Below are 20,401 nucleotides of genomic sequence, written 5' to 3'. Positions count from 1 at the left end.
ATTTGAGCTTTAGGAAAGAACCACCAAGATGGTTTAGAAATCATCCGTGATTACTTGAGTTTAACTGCTTAGTTAGGTATGTGATCCAGTGGAAATGTCTGCGGAACTCAATTATTTTTCAAAGTCGATTTATTGATAGGAAGAATTCCAAGATTAATTTTGAAGGAAAGAAACTTTTGAGAATAGATCCTCAGAGATTTGAAACTAGCTCATTATTGTGCTACTTCCTAGTCTCTCCACTATACAATCAATTCTTAACCATTAAGACTGGATTTTTATACTCATGGTATAACAGATAAAAGTGCCTTCTCTCTGAATAGTTGCTGGGGATTGGGTAGACACCGTTTGCTCTCAGAGAGCTTACTGATGTAGCAGAAATGAAATAGGGAGACTCCAAATGAGATGACAGGGTTAAGTCACAGTACAAGAGGGTAATACTAAAATACTTTTAGAGGCTAGTGTGATTCACCACAGAAAAGCCAACTAATCACTTATCCCCACCTTAAGTGTCCAAAATGGAATTTATTATTCCTTGCTTTAAAAATCTAAAACCACAAACATCGCTTCATGTTTCCTACCCCTTCCCCCGCATAATCTACCTTGATGGGTCAAGATGAGTCTTATCTAGTCTCATGGTTTTCAATTCTTTGAAGAGTCTGATGACTCCCAGAGTATATCTCCACATAGACCTCTCCCCAAAGCTGTAGACTGTATCCAGCTGTCTACCTGCCATTTCACTTACAAGTTTCTAAACAGTTCAGCCTTTACTTGAGCAAAGAAGAACTATTGATTTCTGACCCCACCACCCTGAAGCTTCTCTCTGCTCAAGTTTTCACCATCACTGTTTAATAACACCACTCTTTATATAGTGGTTTAGAATCACACACCTTGAAGTACCCCTGGTTCCTTTCTTTCCCTCACAGTCTACATGCAGTTCCACCCGTAAGTCCTATCACCTCTCCCTCTATATCCAGACTCTGACCCCTTCTCAACATGGGCATTGCTAGGAATTTAAGCCACCACTTTCGCCCAGACTCTCTGCCTCCATTCTTCCCCCTTAAGTCCGTTCTCCTCACAGCCCACAGAAATTGAATCAGATCACATCACTCCTTGGCTTCAAACATGCTGGCTGCCCACTGTAACTGGAATCACTGCTAAGCTCCTTACAATGGGCTATAAGGAGCTGCATGTGCTCTCAGACTTCATTTCTCTTCATACCCCAAACCCCATCCCCATCCACCAGCTGCCTTTCTGTCCCTTGATGATGTTAAGCTCTTTCCTATCTCAGCCTTTTCATTTGCTACCCCTTCTTTACTGGAGCCTCACTTGCCTGCCTCCTTATCATTCAGGTCTTAGTTCAAGTGCCAGTCTTCGTGAGGACCTCAGCTGAAGTGTCTCTTCCCCCAGTCACTCTCACGTAACCCTGTTTTATATTCTCCATCAAGGTTATCACTATTTCAGATTATCCACTGGTTTACTGTCTGACTGACTCTCCTGACTACAGTGAAAATAGACTGTGGGTCTAGAATAATGTCTGGAACATAGAAGGTGCTCAATAAACAGCTGTTAACTGATAATCTAGATTTCATTGAATGTCATCATGTGTCTTGGCAAATTAAAGGCCTAAAAATGTCATTTGACTCATTGTTCTCCGCCCCCCTTTATCAAATTTATCATCAAGTCCTGTTGATTCTTGATGTTGATGTTCTTCTTGATTCAGATATCTTCCAAATCTGGTTCCTCATACTCCATCCTCATCTGTCCACTTGACTGTTATTAGACAAGCAGCTTCTTTCCCAAATCCCTTTCCGAAAAAGAACAGCAGGGGGTTTTTTGTTTTGTTTTGTTTTTAGTTCAGGCCCGCAAATGCCTTGAAATCTACAGAATAAAGCTTAAACCCAAAACCCTGTTCAAGTGTCACCTTCGTTGTGAACTCATTTCCCTGCTGTCCCAGCCAGAGATAACCCCAGCGTCCTTTTACTACTTGTGTTGCCTTTTATGACTTCCCTATAGTGTGAGTTCCTGGAAGGTGGAGACTCCACCTTCTTTACCTTTACGGCCTCCGCACAGACACACATGGTGTGACATAGGTGCCCAGTCAATGATTTCTAGATGGATACATGAATAATAAGTGGTCTTCTGCAAATGCTGTCTTATGAGTAAATCTCTTCATTTAGTTCTGTTTTCCATCTTACATTATCAACACACAGTTATTTTTTTCTCACTGTAAAAAAAATGTTTTTCTTTTATTTCTTAGGAGTTACCCGTAAAAAAAAAATCTGTTAATTTAGATTATTTTTGACACTCAATACATTAGCAAGGCAAAGTATAATGATTTCAGTTGATATTTTGAAAGACATACATCTGATTAAAACGTTGTACCTATTGTACCTAATAGGAAAGTCTCATTATTTTCATTTTTAATGGCTATACAACAAATGTTGAAACATTATTTATAACGAAAACATATTTGGTCAGTTAGTGTGGGTTCCATAGAGCTTCAAAATAACACTCTTAATTACCAAAACATAAGTTGTTTTTCTAAAGACCTTTTGGAGAAGGTAGATTTTAGTATCCCCAAAAAGTTTTTTTGGTGAATTCAGATAAACATGTAGATTGCCTACTATTTTCGAGGAATTGTTGGACATGGACATGGGGCGGAGAGGATATGAAGATATGTAAGACTCCGTGATTCTAACTTATAGAAGCTGACATTCTCAATCTATTCATGAAAATTAGAAAACTCCACACGTCATTATAATATAAAGTGGAATAAATAAGTTTCTTAAATTCCATAACTACAAAGATAACTGAGACTTTAGTGGAGGAAGAAATATCATTAGGGAGAATCAAGCAAGGCTTCATGTATTAGGTGAGCTTTGAACCATGAAAAAATTTTTTTTACTATTTATACAATTAATTTTATATGATTAATATAAATTCCTGTGAAATGAAATCCCTCATTAAGAACATTTTAGACATACAGAAGCAAATCATGGTATGAAACTACTTTCCACACATGGATCTCAATGACAGGTAATAAAATATTTTAAAAAATGAATGAAACCTGGCCTGTGCTATACTGTAGTATTTTTTTGTTTGTTTTTAACATCTTTATTGGAGTATAATTGCTTTACAATGGTGTGTTAGTTTCTGCTTTATAACAAAGTGAATCAGTTATACATATATACTGTAGTTTTAATGGCAGTTAAAATATTTTGTTATAGATAGCTAGTGGGAAGCAGCCTCATAGCACAGGGAGATCAGCTCGGTGCTTTGTGACCACCTAGAGGGGTGGAATAGGGAGGGTGGGAGGGAGATGCAAGAGGGAGGGGATATGGGGATATATGTATACGTATAGCTGATTCACTTTGTTATACAGCAGAAACTAACACACCATTGTAAAGCAGTTATACTCCAATAAACATGTTAAAAATGTATATATATATTTTGTTAAGTAGTCTGTGATGTTTTCCCTTACACTTTATATAGCCCAAGTATACCTCAAAACTGTGTTGCCTCTCCAAGTACAACTGTCTCACAGACATCAAGGAAATTCTAACATCTAGATGAAATATAATTTGAAAAAAAGGAGATCTGGTTTGGGCATCAAATAAGTTAAATTTTACAAAGTTGGAGTATAACTTATTTTAATAAACAAAAGACTATGAAAAGCAGCATATTTTTTTGTGTAAGTAATTAGTGGGACTTATTACTTCAAGAAACTGAAAATAATATAGCATTCATTCCAGGAAATCATAATTTCTCAAGTACGTTTTTCTCTTCTTTAATCCCCCTCTCTAAATATTTCAGGGTTTCTATTAATGATGACTTTAATTATGTACTACTGTTTGTACCTTAGCTTTCCCTGTATATGATCCTAAAGTATCATTACCTAAAATAGGGTAACTTAAGGAAACAATGAACTATTTAGTCATCAAATGTGGTTTCTCCCAGGTTGTGCTTTCATCTTATGTTTTAATTGCCATTGGTAACTCTTAACAGAATTCACCATGTTTTTGGTATGTAGTGTATAAAGCTCCTGTAAACTGTGTTTGGGCTTATTAAAGTCATTAGACTCTAGTACTTGGGGAAAAAGTGATAATTTAGAACTAATTATCCAATTGGAAGTTTATCTTCCTCCTTCTGTTCCTTCTTTTTTTCTTGTTGCCTTTCTGGGTAAATTTTGGTAGTGAGTTGTAATGACATTACAACTACTTATTGCTTTCTGCTACTGTAGGAGCCTGGTTATTTACAGCTCAGGGGGATAAACCCACAGATTAATAGGGGGCCTGGTTTTGAATTTTTGTCATTATGATTCATCTCTTCAGGGAATTAACATTACAAGTTAAGTAAGTAAGTAGTCATTCTTTTCTAATCTTCAGTCTAATTTTATATGGTGAAAACTGGAACCATATTAGCTACTAATTTACTAGTGGACCTATTGCTTTTTGGTTTGTAGGTGCACTTTGAGAGCTATGAATATGGAAATATCAGTTTTTTAATATAATTATATCCAATTTTGGTGACTATTAATTTTAACCAGTTTTAGCAGATACTTTTAGATTGTTTGTTGAACTTAAATTTCTTTTATTTGTACTAAAAAAGTATTTTTAAATTTGCATTTTTGTTAGCCTCTTTATTTTATTGAAATATATTTGACATACAATATTATATTAGTTTCATGTGTACAACATAGTGATTCAACATTTGTATGCATTGCAAAATGATCACCACAATAAGTCTAGTTAACCATCTGTCACTATACAAAGTTAATACAGTGTTATTGACTGTATTCCCCATGCTGTACATTACATTCTCATGACTTATAACTGGAAGTTTGTATTTGTATAACTGAAATTTGCATTTATTTTTGGTCTCAAAGATAGAGGAATATGTTTATTTATTTAGTTCACTAGCCTAAAGATAACAAAATACAAAAACAAGCCAATAAAAAACTCCCGACAAAACCACAATTCCATTTGTATATTTGTTTTGAGTGACAACTAATTCACATATGCATATGGAGACGTATAAAATAATCACTAACAGATGGTATAGCTGCAAAGTAGGATTTATAAAGATTATTATCAGCTGGTGGTATTGAGATACTGTGGTTATACTGACAGAAGACACAAAAGTTACTTATAATAAACTGTGACACTAATAATCTCCCAACTTCTGTTAACCACAGTAGCTTATTGCGTATTTAATATAAATTTTTTAATGAAGATCTAAAATAATCTTACAGCCAATTTGTACTAGGAAATTTAATAGCAGTTGCAAAAACAGTAAGGTAGTAGCAACAACAACAAAGTGTTTGCTAAGATTGTTAAGTGCATAATATTAGAATCCCTGGAAAGTACAGTAAAGATATGGGGGACTTTGTTTATTCATGTCATTTGAAGCACACATCTCAATCTAGTACACAGTATTTGTAATTTCTTATTTGCATATTTGTAAATTGTTGAGTTACATGTGAAATTCATAGATGAGTAATTTAGGGAACAAAAATTGATTTTTTGTAAAAGATATAGAATGAATACATATGAATGAAATGTTCGCTTTTCTTTTAATGTGTTTTTGTACTTCCTTTATGTCTTTCAACAAAGCTATAGGAGCCTTCAGACTCAGTAGGGATGAATTTCCTTGTTCTTTTCTTTTATATAATCATTAAAATGAATGAGAATATCCTTGAACTTTGTAAATTCCATATGATGTAGACTTTGGTTACCACTCCTTAAAAGGGGGTATAAGATTATCCTATTAAAGACCTACTTGTGTGTAGAAAAGAATTGAGGTTGGGTGGTATAGGAAAAAAGAGACTCAAGTGATTCTCAAGAATAGTTTCAAGAATAGCAAACATTCATCCACTGGGTGTCAGGATTTCGGTTTTAAGAATTTTTTAGTATAATTATGGTATTATAAGTTTATAAATTTAAAGTATGGGTGATCTCGGGTGGCCTCAGCCTATGGCAGCTTGAAGCAGGATTCCAGTTTCCAGCCAGAGATTGAGGTTGGGCAGCGGCAGTGAGAGCGCTGAATCCTAGCCACCAGACTACCAGGGACTAGTGGCCGGTGACAAGGCCCTGGCCCATCAGCTGTGTAGAAGCGACTTTCCACATAGAGACGGAAAGTAGTGAAGCAAGTAAAGTGTTTATTAGGAGGAAAAAGAGTACAGTACGTGTGGATAGACACACGGGCGGGCTCAGAGAGAGAGTCGCGCCCTCGTGGTAGTTTGAATCACATTTATGGGGCATTTCTTCCGGGTTTCCTTTGACCGATCATCTTGCTTTGCCTGGTTCTGAGTCCGTATTTGTTATATCTCAGGGTCCTTCCCTGTGTGCATGCGCATCTCTTAGCCAAGAAGGATTCTAGCGAAGAGGCCTATGGGTAGTTGACATCACTTACTATGGGGTGGTGCCCCCTCCCTTTTTGACCTCCAAGGGGCCTTTCTGCGCATGTGTAGTCGGGGGGGGGTCTCCTTGACTTCGAGAATGAGGAATATTTGGTCTTTTATCTGGGCAGGGCCCAGCCTCCTCCATCATCCTGCTTTTATGGAGTTTCTGCTATTGCGGAGTTTCTTTCCACAGGGGAGAAACTGTTCAGCCTGGGGCCCATCTATCTCCTGCCTCATGGGGGGTATAAAGATGATTATGAAACTGTTAATTCTCACAAGATATTCATAGTCCAAATACAGGTATAATGGGAATTGCTATTGAAGGCAGTTTAAATTGGTACAACCATTTTTGGTAAGCATTTTGGCAAGTATCAAGAGCCATAAAGATGTTAATATATTTTGACAGTAATTCCACTTTTAGGATTCTATTCTGAGACAATAATCTTTTAAATCCACAAGAAGTTGTATGTGCAGAAAGATGGCAATCCACTTAATGGAATATTTTTTAGTTTTCATAAGTGAAATTTATGATTAGTTTTCAATAAAATATGAAGACTCTTGGTTTCATAATTTCAGTTAGAAGATTTGAGGTACAAAATTATATTTACAGTATGATTATTGCTATATAAAAACTGTGCAGAAAAAGATGATGTAATACATAAAAACATTAACAGTAGTTGCCTTTGGAATGATAGATAAATAGGTTAAATCATACTGTCCAGTGTTCGGATTTTCCTATTTGTCTATAATGAGTATATCTTATATTTTAAATGATAGTAAGTCTGATGGTGAGGATATTGCTTATTAACAGAAGAACTATTTTGGATGGCAGTAAAAATGATGGCACAGTCTACTGAGGATGATGTTTAGGAGATATTTAGGTACTTTCCTGCCTTGGTTTATTTAAGTTTAAGACCTCTTAATTAGTTGATCACAGAGCATCACATCTGATCATGGTTTGTCAAAACATCTGTCCTCTCACCTAGGGGACTTTCCAGCAGGGAGAAGAGTGAGGTGACTTGGAGTTTATTCTTCACATATCATTGGAAATCACGTGGCCCAGACTGTTCTCATTGATCTACCTGTCAGTGTCACTGTATCAGTTATAAAGTCATATTCCCCCTCCCCCCAAAAGGTTGTGGATTACTGGTTTGAACGTGTATTTGTCTACAAATCTTGCTTTTTCCTCTATATCTATGATTCTGAGACTCTTAGTTTGAAGATATTAATTTCTCCCTTTATAACAGTTAGTTTATGAGAATATAATTTTATCCAAGATGAGTGCAAGGATTTTTGTTTTTTGTTTCTCCTAATATAGAACCATTTCAAATTTGTGATTTACTGGGAAATGAAGCACAGTTGGATTATTGCACTGTTTATATCATTCAAATGGTAAATTTAATTCTTTGATGTATTTATCCTGCTATGCAAGATACCTTTTGGGAAAAAGATTTTGTAGAGTGCATCTCTCCAATCTTTATTTTCACTTGAATTACTGGACCATATAATATAGTAGAAAGTACATTTTTGCTGGATTCCTCTGCTCACCAAGTGTTTGATCTAGGACAAGTTGCTAAGCTTCTCTTCAACTTCAATTCTTAGTCAGTGAAGTAGGGGGATTAGATGCAGTGTCTGAGATCTTTTCCTCCCCAGAAGTCCTGGCTCTTTACCTCTTTGGAAAGTGAATTGGAATTTTGCCACCAAACGCCAGCCTTTATACTGCTGCTTTGATTGGGGGATGGAGAGAGGGGGGAGGGGGAGAATCTGCTGCATAATGAAGATTTTAGGTATTGATTAATCAGGCTTTCATGCTTGTTAGGAAGGAATTGTGCAAAAGTCCTTGGAGGTAACTTGTCAGACTGCAAAAACCACTTTCACGGTCCTTGCTCTTGCTTACAAAGTCTGTTTGGGAAAATGATAAATTTGGCCACTGGTAAAGAACAATTAAAATACTTTGTTATTTCTTTAAATCTATAAACTTTTTACTTTTATATTTGACAGTCAGATTACTGCGGGTTGTTGATAGCTCAAAACATTGGCAAGATGAATTAACTTGAGGCATGCTTATCAGTATTTGTAAAGATATTTTCCATAACTTCAAATTTGTATGTTTTTGTTACCACTATGTCTTTGTCCTAGTTTCAGTTTTGCTGGAAAAAAATTAGAATTGAGAGGTCATAATTCTAGTATTTTCTTGTTTTCCATTGGGGTTAACTAGCACACTGAAACATAGTGTTTATTCATCCTAGCCAGAAAAGGCCAAACTATGTGAGGTGTATGAGAGCTGCCCCTGTTTCCATCCAAAATGCACATATGGTGTGGGTAAGCCAGCAATGTGAGTTTTATGCAATGTTTCTGCTCATGTACACAGTCTGTTGCTCAGCACCAATTATTCCTTGCCAGAAACCTGCTAACCTGCTGCTTTTGTAGCTCTGCTTGATGAAGCTAGGTAGCTTAAAGTGACCACAGTGATATTTATTTAACTTTAGCAATCTTAGTTTGTTAAAGTTATGTGACTTTAATCACCTGCCTCATCTGTTGATTCATTGCAATTGATTGCAATTAGATTCAAAGAATGGGAACCTGTAATTGCATTGGATGGAGCTACATTAGATCCAATATGTGTGTTTATTGTATGTGTTTAGAAGGAGGAACTAAAATGTGGAAATGCTGGCTTTTTGCTTAGCAAATTTAGTTTTCTATCTCCAATTTAGAAATTATTTTAAAAACCATAGAGAATGTTCTGTTTATCTGTTGGTAGTAATTTTGTTGTCATTTTTCCAGTTTTCACTTTTGTAGTTTTAAAAACCACAGAATCAGCAGGGTGAGAGGTCCATGTTGGGAGAACAACTGTTCCCTATTTCCCACAGCCATCTTTTTTCTAATCCCCTGTTTTTTAATTAGTATCAAATGGTCCTTATTTTTTCCTCCTTTGGTTCATGTTACAGTCGTAACTTCTTGTGATTCTATAGAGAGTTTAAGTTAAAGCACAACGATATTTATGTTGTCTTCACACACAACTAGAGACTCTTTTTTGAAGGATAAATTTCATCTGACTCCTTATGCAGTGGAAAAACTGGCATGCAGGTATGTACTTGGCCTAATTGGCATTTTCTGAATATTCGACTTTGTACCTTACTGAGGATTCCTGTGAATATGCTTATGAGAGTGCATCAATATGAATACATAGAAAAAAATTACACCTTAGTTAAGCTCAGCTAAATTTACATAGATTTTACATTTCTTTCCAGACCTAACAGGCCCCATTTCTTACTATACGTCAGTTTTTTTTTTTCAGTGAACTCCTGTGTTCAACCTACGCTGTTCATAATTGATATTAATTTCTACCTGTTCAAGGACTGTTTAATGTCCATTTTTGGAATGTCATATTCTTAGGTACATGCCTTTCACTCATTGCCTTTTAAATTAGTTAAGAAATCATTATGGGTGTGAATTCATAAATTTTCTCTAACATTAGTTATATAATAGAAAGTGTGTGTAGTAGAACCTCCTAATGTAAAAGCAAAAAGCCATAATTTTTTAAAGTAATGCAGCCTACCTTTTCTCTGCCTTTTAATGCCTATTTCTCCTTGGAGAAGGACGAAAGATTGGCACATAAGTGCTACACCTAAGAGCACAGTGCCAGTGGACTGAAGTACCATTTACATAATAATAAAAAGCCCCTGAAAACTTTCTCAGAACTTCTGAACTGAAAAGAGTCAGGAAACTGTTGCATAATCCTACTTCTTAAGTTGGTTTCGGTTGGAGAATAATTTAAAGAGAATGCTGTCTCTTTGTTCATGTAGATATTCTGGGATTTATTACTAGATCAAGCTGGCCCATTGGAGAGCCGTATATTCCTATCTCATTGCCTCAGTCCTGCACAGATTGCCTTCCCTGAACTGTTTTTCAGCTTGATTGAATAACTCTGTGAGAAACTGTTGTGTGGAATACTCTGTGACATTTACTATGGAGGAATTGCTGAGACATTGTCTGCTCTGTTATATAGTTTCCCCGGTGAGAAGTCCCACTTAGGTCTTCTGATTTCTTATTGCTTTTATGCTAACAGAAAATATTTTGTTTCTCCTGAGGTGGTAATATTCTCTTTTTCTCATGGCCATTGTGAATTTTGTACCTAGTCATTTTTTTCCATTTTCCTTTGGCAAGAGGATGCTCAGACCTAAATTTACAGCTCAATTTTAGTAACTGTTTAGGACCCTATAGGATATATGTCTGCTTACTTTATTTTCCTCTTATTTCATATTCCTATTTTATATTTTTCCTGGTTATGATTTTTAAATTTATTGTGAATCTTCTTGTTGGCTGCTTCAGATTCATTGTGAAGAAGAAAGAGTTAAAATATGCATTTAGATGTATATTTATCTAATACTTATATAGAACAAGTCTGTATTTAAAGTGTTTTTTTGATAGGTTATAAGAGATGTACACAACTCCCAATTTTGTCTCTCACTCCTCTTTTAAAAAATTACGTGTGACAAGATCATGAGTTTTTTTTTTTACTGTGAGAATGTGTATGACATTGGGCACCTTTACTTACTCTCTCTCTCCGATGCCTCAGGCTCACACGCTGATTTCCAGTTTAACATGATTTCTTCAGGGTCCTTGTTGACTGGAGGCCCCAGGTAAAGGGAGCCTCCTTTCCAGATTGTCAGCCCTGTCTAGCTGCTTTCAGGCAGAGTGTACCTCAGGCATAGGCAGCTCTCACCCTTGCCACATCAACCACTTCATGGTCTCCTGCTACACACTGTTTTTTCATGCGCTAGATATACATTTTAAGATGGTTTCCCAGTTGAATTTTAGATGTCAGTACGGACGACCTAGGAAAAAAGTGAGTACTTAATTTAGAGAGACATTGTCTTGGGAGTCATAGTTCCTCACAGTAGTGAGTTCACAGACCCCTGTAGTAGCATGGATAGCTGCCAGGATGTGAACTTCATCATCAGATAGACATGGAGCTCCGATCTTGGCTCGCCTTGTATCACTAAGGTACCTTTGATAAAGTACTTAGCCTCTCAGACCTTCGTGTCCCTTTGCTGTAAAATGAGAATGACACTACTAACTTTGCAGGGTTACTGTAAGAATTAAATGAGTCAGTAGGTAACATAGAGAATGGACTTGAGGACACGGGGAGGGGGAAAGGTAACCTGGGACGAAGTGAGAGAGTGGCATGGACATATATACACTACCAAATGTAAAGTAGCTAGCTAGTGGGAAGCAGCCGCATAGCACAGGGAGATCAGCTCGGTGCTTTGTGACCACCTAGAGGGGTGGGATAGGGAGGGTGGGAGGGAGATGCAAGAGGGAGGAGATATGGGGATGTAGGTATATGTATAGCTGATTCACTTTGTTATACAGCAGAAACTAACATACCATTGTAAAGCAATTATACTCCAATAAAGATGTTTTTTAAAAAAATGAGTCAGTAGGTAGTATTTATTTCTATGTCTACATACACAGTATCTCACATACTGGACACTCAATAAGAGTTTCTTTTTAAATTGGAAGGAAATTATGGTTGATGCCTTGATACTCGTGCCAAAATAGGATTGAAGGAAATCCCTAAATTTAGGAAATTCCTCAGTCAGTTTGGAATTGGGCTCAGAAGAGAGTTACAGAGACCTGAAAGGCAGTGGCTTAAATTTAGGCCTTTATTTTTCCCATGTGATAAGAAGTCTGGTGGAAGGTGGTGGAAGCATTTTTCAGGAGCTCAAGTATGTCAAGGCTCATATTTTATGAGTCTTGATCTTTTCCTCATAGTTGCAGGATAGCTATTGCAAATCCAGCCATCATACGACTTTCCAGGAAGTTGGAAAAAGGAAGCTAGCTGAGGGAGAATAAAAATACCTATGTCCAGAAACTTTCCAAATAATCTCTAACAAGAGTTTTACTGACTCTACTGTGTCACACACTAGGCTACCCCTAGTGGCAAGGGACCCTAGGAAATGTTTTTTTTGCTTAGTATTTTACCACCTTCAGCAAAATCAGGGTCCAGTAATAAGGAAGAGAGGGATGATTGGATAGACTGTAAGCAGTCTGTGATATAGATACCATCCTGTTTTAATTTTAGAAGCTTCATTTTTGCCAACAGTAGACATGGGGAAGTAGAGAGAAACACCCATTGGTGATAACTGGATTCTGTTTGGAAGCAGAAAGGCTTTGAGTAGTCAAAAGGGGACGGGAAATAAAGAAGGATATTTACTTACTATTTTTTGAATCTACGATAAGTTAGGCATGGTGCTAGTAGGAAATTTACATGTATTATCTCATTAATTTTTACCAATGAGATAGGCTATATTATCCAGATATCTTATAGAAGAGGCAGCCAAGGCCCAGAACATCAGTTTCCCAAGGTCATATAACCAGTAACAGTAATGGAGCTGGAATTTGGACTTGCACCTGACTGACCACTGCTTTGCGCTGTATTGCTTTCCTGCATAACTCGGCAGAAACCTGCACATTGCTTTTATTTTCCATAGTGCCTTGTGCTCCTGGGGCCCATAATAACTATACTTCGACTTAATTATTTGTGTACAGAATTAAAATGGGCGCCATATGAAGGATTGCTGGTGTGGTTGCTGAAGGTTGTGTAGACCAGGCAGGGAGGCACAGGCGGTGGTGCTTCCTTCTCATCGTCACTCAGAGGTGGTGGTGGCCGCCTCTGTATTTCTGTAGCACCTAAGGACATTCTTTAGGACAGAGAGAATGAGACAGATCAGCAGTGACCAGCCTCAGGGAGCCAAAATCCAAAACTGAAAGCTGATAGAATGCTTGGCGTGGAGACAGGTATCTTCTCAAGTCGGAAGCCAGGGAATTACTCTTGACTTCTTCCTCTCCCCCAAGCTTAACGCAGTTGATCACCAAGTCACTTCGTTTCTAGCTCACTTATCTGTCCTGTCCTCTCCCTCTCCACTCCACCTGCAGTGGGTCAGGCCTTACTGTCGCTCACATGGACTATTGCAAAGACTTTCTGAAATAGCCTCCTCGTCCCTAGTCTTACTTCCATTCAGTCCATTCGCCACAGATCTGACCACGTAGTTGCCTTATTTGATGACATAGGGGGCTCTTAGCTTCTTCTAGGATAAAATCCAGTAACTTTTGTCTGGTGTGCATGTCCCTTCATGATCTGGCCCTGCCCAGTGTATAAACATCCAGGTCTGTCCTCTGTCATTTTACGGGGTTTCTTACCATGCCGTGAGCATATTCCTTTCTCCTGGAGTTTATGCGTGCAATTTTCTTTTTTTCCTGGAGTGCCTTCTTTACGCCTCACCCCTCATGAACACTTTGAGTAGTTCCGATCCTCCTTCAAACTCCTGCTCAAATATCTTTCAACTCAGGCACCGTCTTTGTCTCCCTCAGGCGGCATAAAGTCCTCTCTTCTGCTCCCTCCGCACATTTACACACCTGTGTTCTGGCTCCTTGTATGGTGACCAGGAGCATCATGAACTGGGGATCCTGGCTGCTTCAGCATTGTGTTCTCTGTGCCTAGCACCATGCATGGCATGCGTCAGGCACTCAGTAAATGTTTAATATTAGTTGCATGCAAGAATGAACATTTAGATTAGACCAAAGACAGAATAACTTGTTCATCTCATTACTGTAGTACTGAAACACTCTTAACTTTGGACAAATTCCTTACTTTTTCAATGCTGGATTAATGGGAGTATATTTGTAAAGTTACTCCATCTTTCCAAACTGAATTATTTACATCAGGTTCTGCCATAGTTTCTGTTAGTTTTTCAGGTTATCTTTAATCATTCCCATTAGGCAGGCTCAGTGATGATTCTGATTCCCAAATCCTAAAGAGGCTCTTAGTTCTGTTATGTATTATGCCTTTCCTCAAAACTCTGTTGTGTTTTGGACATTTCTCCTTTGTATTGACTGTTTTGGCATCCATTCCTGACTGAAGACAGATTTTAAATGGTATTTTAAAAAGTGATTTTAAGTGTTTTTTCTCTTATTTTTAAGTAGTGATTCCTAAGTGTTTTTGGTATGTGTTTTGCCTTCCTTAGCTATTGAAAATAGTACAAGACTTTCTTGCACAAGAATTAAGAAGTTGGCAAAATAAGTAAATGATAAGCATCTGAAACTTTTCTTTAGACCATGGGTATTATGCTACTCCTTACAATTTTTTTTTTTTAAATCTTTTTGTTTGTTTTTGGTTTGTTTTTTTTTTTTTAATTGACTTTTATTTATTTATTTATTTATTTATGGCTGTGTTGGGTCTTCGTTTCTGTGCGAGGGCTTTCTCTAGTTGCGGCAAGTGGGGGCCACTCTTCATCGCGGTGCGCGGGCCTCTCATTATCGCGGCCTCTCTTGTTGCGGAGCACAGGCTCCAGACGCGCAGGCTCAGTAATTGTGGCTCACGGGCCCAGTTGCTCCGCGGCATGTGGGATCTTCCCAGACCAGGGCTCGAAACCGTGTCCCCCGCATTGGCAGGCAGATTCCCAACCACTGCGCCACCAGGGAAGCCCCTCCTTACAATTTTAATTCCCCATTTTTAGTATATCAAATACTGTTTACATTCAGCAGTTGCTTATAGTGTGCTATATCTGACAAGTTACAGGTAATAACTGGAAGAATGTAAGATTGTTGAAAGCTGCGATCTTCTCTGTCTCATTTATTGCTGAAACTCTAATGCCTAAAAACAGTACTTACGTATGATAAGTGTCAAATAAATAGTTGTTGAAGGAAGGAAAGAAGGAAGCAATGGCAGTAGCATTTCAGTTAACCAGTGCCTGGGTAGCCTTCACCAGGGTGAACTTTCAAGTCCAAAGTCAGCGAAAGAGAATTTCAGCACTTGTACACCAGACCTACAGAGACCCTCAGAAATCACACTTGTGCAAAAAGGGCCAGTGAATCAGAACAGAAGGAGGTGCACCATTATTAGTTGGATAATCTCCATGAGTTTTACTTGTTTTTTTAAACCTCCACTTCATGCCTATTGACATTGAGAACCGAAATCAGATTCTGTGCTTTCAACTTCAATAGTTGTAATTTTGCTCTGAAAGAAAAATGGATTCAGATTCTGGTGTAACATTCTTTAGTCACTAAAAGATCCGATGAGTAACTTTGCATTTTTATCATTGCCTAACTAAAACCTGCTTAGCCTCGTTAATAGATAATTCCCTAGTTCCTTATCCAAGTCCATTTTGAACTATCAGACCATTTTATTTATTTCAGTATTTCTTAAACACTTATTTGGGGCAAGGCTCTGTTAAACATTGTTCTCCATGTCTAGAATGTTGGGGTTATTGCTCTGTGGAAGATTTGTGGTGAAAAAATTTTGTTATATTGATACATTTAAAAGTTCATCATTGCAAGATCATGTAAGACAGTTGGCCATAATTGAACTCCAGGATTGGAGGCTATAACCATATCTCAGAGGCAGTCCGTCCCTCAAGCAAAATTCAGGGCATCACACAGCTAACCATCAATTAACCAAATGAATCAGTTCGCCATGCTACTGCTTTCCTCAGTCGAGTTAAGTGTTAAGGAGTTTTACTAATAAAGAAAGGTAGAGCTACAGGAGAGTGAGATCTGAAGATGATATGAGAATTATAGGCTAAATTATAGATAAATTATGGATAAAAGCAGAATATGAGAATGCTTAGTTTTTCTGACATATTTAAACCTATTACTTCACCTCATTATAAGTGACTAAGAGGAATATTCTGTTTCTATCTCAAGATCTTTTTAGGTGTTGATTATAAAATGTATAATTCCACTAACTTTTTGGTTTCTAATGTATTGCCTGAAATTGTCAGTCAAGTCAAAACCCAAACTTGAAATAAAAATTTTCTAACAATAAATGTGAAGGAAGAAAAATATAAACTGGCATTCATTTTTGAAAGAAATATTAAATATTTTACATTTTGAATATTCAGATTTGAGGACTAAATACTGGCAACCTGTCCGTCACTTATTTTTCTACTAACGATCATCCCTGCCTCAGCTCTTGAAAATGGCTTGTTGAGTTTCGGTTTTGCATGCAAGCCCTTACGCTGTCCTTTGTAGTTTCATAAGGGCCAAAGAGCTTGTTAGCCTGGAATTTAGTATATTTTAGTACTCATTTGTTTTTAGTTATTCTTTTCTTGATTTTTTGGAACTCTTTTCATGAGGAAACTCCATGATTCTTAACCAATTAGTCATAAACCAGTTTGGATTTAGGAATTACATAATTTACTACTTTGGAACACTATTTTATTCAAGTGGCAAATAGTAAAGATGGGAAAATTTCACTGAATGTTGGGTGATATGGCTGATAATTAGATCCTCAGAGAAAAACGCAGACTCCTGAAATTTGTGGCAGGATCAGAAATGTGGCCAGGGAAAGCAAGTAGTTTAATAGATAAATACTTGTTATTAATGAAAATTAAGCATGACCTCTTAGAATGCAAAGCCTGTTTCTAGTGGTATAGCTCGTTTGTTTTTACTGTGTTCATTAACACAGAGAATAAGTAACCTCACTGGTGGCTTGAGATTTGACTCACAGGAAAACATTAGGTAGTAATTAAGAGCAAGGTCTTTTTTTTTTTTTTCTCCAAGCTGTGAAGTTTTAACTGCACTGCCTAATGTGGTCCCTACTTGCCACATGTAGCTGTTGAGCACTTGAAATGTGACCAGAAGTCTGAATTCAGATGTGCTATTTGTGTAAAATACATACTGGGTTTCAAAGACTTGGTATGAAAGAAAGATTATAAAATATTTCAGTGATATTTTATGTGGATTACCTGTTGCCACGATAATATTCTGGATATACTGAGTTAGGAAAAAAAAAAAAAAGTATTAAAATGAATTTCACCTGTTTCTTTTAACTGACTGTGGCTATGAGAAAATTTTAAATTACAAATGTGGTTTGCCTTATAGTTTTACTGGACAATGCCAGTCTAATAGGTTAAAAAAGCCTTAACATGTATAGTAAACATCAGTTATTAGCGTGTTTGCTTCAGCTTTTAATTTCCTGAATGGTCAATCCTTTTGGGAGCCTCAGCAGCCCAATCATTCTTTTGCTTTCTTCGAGGGCTGCGTGTTGAAGCAGCTGTTCTTTGCAATTGCCAACCCTGATTCAGTTGGCTGATAGCAATTGGTAGATAGTTCTGGAAGGAATAAGTGCTGCTTTGTGCCCAAATGAATGAACTGCACCTACCGTTTCTCTGCTTTCCACCTCTTCCCCTGACGGCTTTTACGTGGTTGTTAATAATTGGTTTATATTTATAGTAACGTTAATCTAAATTCACGCAGGTTTTCAAAGACCCACTTCATATATCACCATATACCATAATTTATGGTATGTCATAAATTATCACAGCTTATCTTATTTACAACCCTTGAATAATATTGTCACTTATTATATTATTGTATATTATTATTGATAGTAAATATCCATCACTACAAATGAATTTTTGATATTGCACTTCTGTAAGAAACCAGTTGAAGCAGAACCTACATGTTGCAGGAGCTGGGAAGCAAACATTTATGAGTAATCAGCCTCCCTTTCCTTTGTGGAAAAAAAAAATCATATAAAATCTTTATGTACTTTATTTTAAATTCTATAATTTATGAACTGTTTGATAATAATCTAAAGGGTTTTAGAGCACTGAGATTAGTAGAATGAGGCCACATTATGTTAGGCAGCAAGAGGCAGTTGGAAAGACGTTGATAATAATAAAACCTGTAAAGGTCATTCTGTGAAAATAAATGTAATACTTGAATTACTCTGTCAACTACTTTCTCTAAAAAAGTAATAAGTTAATCTTGTTCCAAAAAAACCTCCGAGACTGGTAGTTTTCTTTTTAATTCCTTTCATTTTAGGCAATCTTTTGTATATCATGCAAAAGGCCATACAATTAGCATGAAATGAGAGAGCGCTTTTTAAATCTGATGAATAAGGGCTCTTTTTTCTCCAGCTGTTATGTATGCAAGGTGAAGGTCTGTATCTCACCAGCAGGCAGACTATTTGGTATCTACCCTATAAGTAGCTCCCAGTTTTTATATCTGTGCCTTAATGAGGAAAGAGTTCTGAAAGTAGTAAAAGTGAGCTTAAAGTGCATAAAAAATTGCCACAATGCTTTAGTGTAATGTTGCAAGATTCCTAGTTTGGACATTTGGGCTTCTCCACCTTGCCCTGGATTCCAGATATGGCCCTGTCACTCTCTTTTCCTGGTAGTCAATTGAGGACATATTAGTAAGACCTCCATGAACATGAAAAACTTTTTGGGGGGTGGGTCTCTTTTCTGTCATTTATCATGGAAGTATGCTTTGTTAAAAAATTTTTTTCTAAATGTTATCTCTTTCAAAGAGTTTTTATGCCTCTATATTCTTGTGGGTTGTTTGCTTTTTAGAAATACTTGTCTTTGAAGTTGTAATACTTATAATATGTCAATGAACATTATTTATTCTCTCTTTAAAAATGGTAACATACTGTTTCATTAGTTAGGAGTGCTCCGCCTTTGCTGTTTTCAACAGCACAGTTTTTAGAAGGTGAGATTTCCAATATTGTTGGTAAGGTTTTTGGAAGTTAGTGGCTGTTTATGCTCACATTTTTATATTGTGGTGCTTCAGAATTCCCTTATATGTAGCTAAAACATTTCCTATTGCATAAAAGAAACCAGAATGCCACAAACAAGATACATAGGTCATTAATTGAGCCAACTTTTCCCCCTTACAGTACTACCATGCTCCTTTATATGTAGCTAAAACATTTCTTATTGCATAAAAGAAACCAGAATGCCACAAAGAAGATACACAGGTCATTAATTGAGACAACTTTTCCCCCTTAAAATACTACCATAACTAGAACTGCCAGATTTAGCAAATAAAAATACTGGATGCCCAGTTAAATTTGAATTTCAGATAAACAACAGATAATTTTTAGTATAAGTTTGCCCCATGCAATATTCGCATCATACTTAGACTTAAAAAATCACCCATATTCACTTTGGCAACCATAAGCATAACTCAGCTCTCTTATTAACTCAGAGACCTCCTGAGCTGGGTAAGTTCCATGCTTAGCCCTTTTGCTGTTTGCTGGTCATCCGATTCTAACCCAGCCCTTAGAGATATCATAATATAGCTATAGTTCTTTGAAACTCAAAGTGCTTCAAGTTTGTTTTCTCATTTATCCATATATTTTGGGGGAGACAGGAAGGGGTCTATTCTCATCTCTTCTCCTTTTCATTTTAAAAAAGAAGAAAACACTCTCTTATAAAGTGGTAATACTGATTCTGAAAGCTAAGAGGACACCTACAGCAGAATTTGGATTCTCCTTCTAAGCTGCCTCTATTTTGGGTTAGTATGAAATCTCTAGCAGTATAATTACAGATAAAGAAAAAAACTTCAAAAAAGTGAATTCAGAGAGAAAATGCATCTCCTGTATGCTTTATAAATGTGGTGGGCAGGTGGGTGAAACGCGACTCTTCCAAAATGAACACTGCAGTCCAGGTGGAAGATGTTACCTTCCTTCTCCCTGCACCCCACCCTCCACGCAGCAGAACCAGAGACAAACCCTCACCATGCCTGACCTCGTCCCTTGTCATCTGCATTATTATAAAGGTTTCCTAGGTGATATTCTTCCCTCCAGCCTTGCTCTCTTCTAAATCGACAGCTAGCAGTGATTTTTCTAAAATATAAATCTTACCATACTGCTGGCTCAGCTCCAGTGATTAACATTAGATAAGGTCCACACTGATTAGTGTGGCATTCAATGCCCTTCCTGACCTGGGCTCTACTTACTTCCCCTTCTTTTACTTCTACCTCAGCACTTGATGCTACAGCAGTAACAAATACTTGAATTTACCATGCTAATTCATATCTCCAGCTTTGTGTGCACTCTTCCTTCTAACTAGAATGCATATCCCCTTTTATCTCCCTAGCAAAGTCCCATTCATCCTTGAAAGCCCTGCATAGATATCATTTGCTCTGTGAGGCTTTCCCTAACCACCCTTCACTATTCTCAAAGTGAATTCTGTTCTCCTACTTCAG

The 20,401-nt window shown here is 37.1% G+C and overlaps 1 protein-coding gene and 1 long non-coding RNA gene across 4 annotated transcripts in view; one reads left to right on the top strand and one right to left on the bottom strand.

Moving 5' to 3' along the window:
• Positions 1 to 20,401, bottom strand: part of LOC309631791 — a 186,672-nt gene that overhangs the window by 1,158 nt on the left and 165,113 nt on the right. The window lies entirely within an intron of this gene.
• The window catches only part of UMAD1 (UBAP1-MVB12-associated (UMA) domain containing 1), a 240,760-nt gene that overhangs the window by 164,094 nt on the left and 56,265 nt on the right, over positions 1 to 20,401 (top strand). The window lies entirely within an intron of this gene.

This window comes from Balaenoptera borealis (genome assembly GCF_965194805.1).
Source record: "Balaenoptera borealis genome assembly, chromosome: 7".
In the NCBI taxonomy this organism is placed as follows: Eukaryota; Metazoa; Chordata; class Mammalia; order Artiodactyla; family Balaenopteridae; genus Balaenoptera; species Balaenoptera borealis.
The sequence above is the reverse complement of the archived record's forward strand: the minus strand, read 5'-3'. Positions and strand labels throughout refer to the sequence as shown.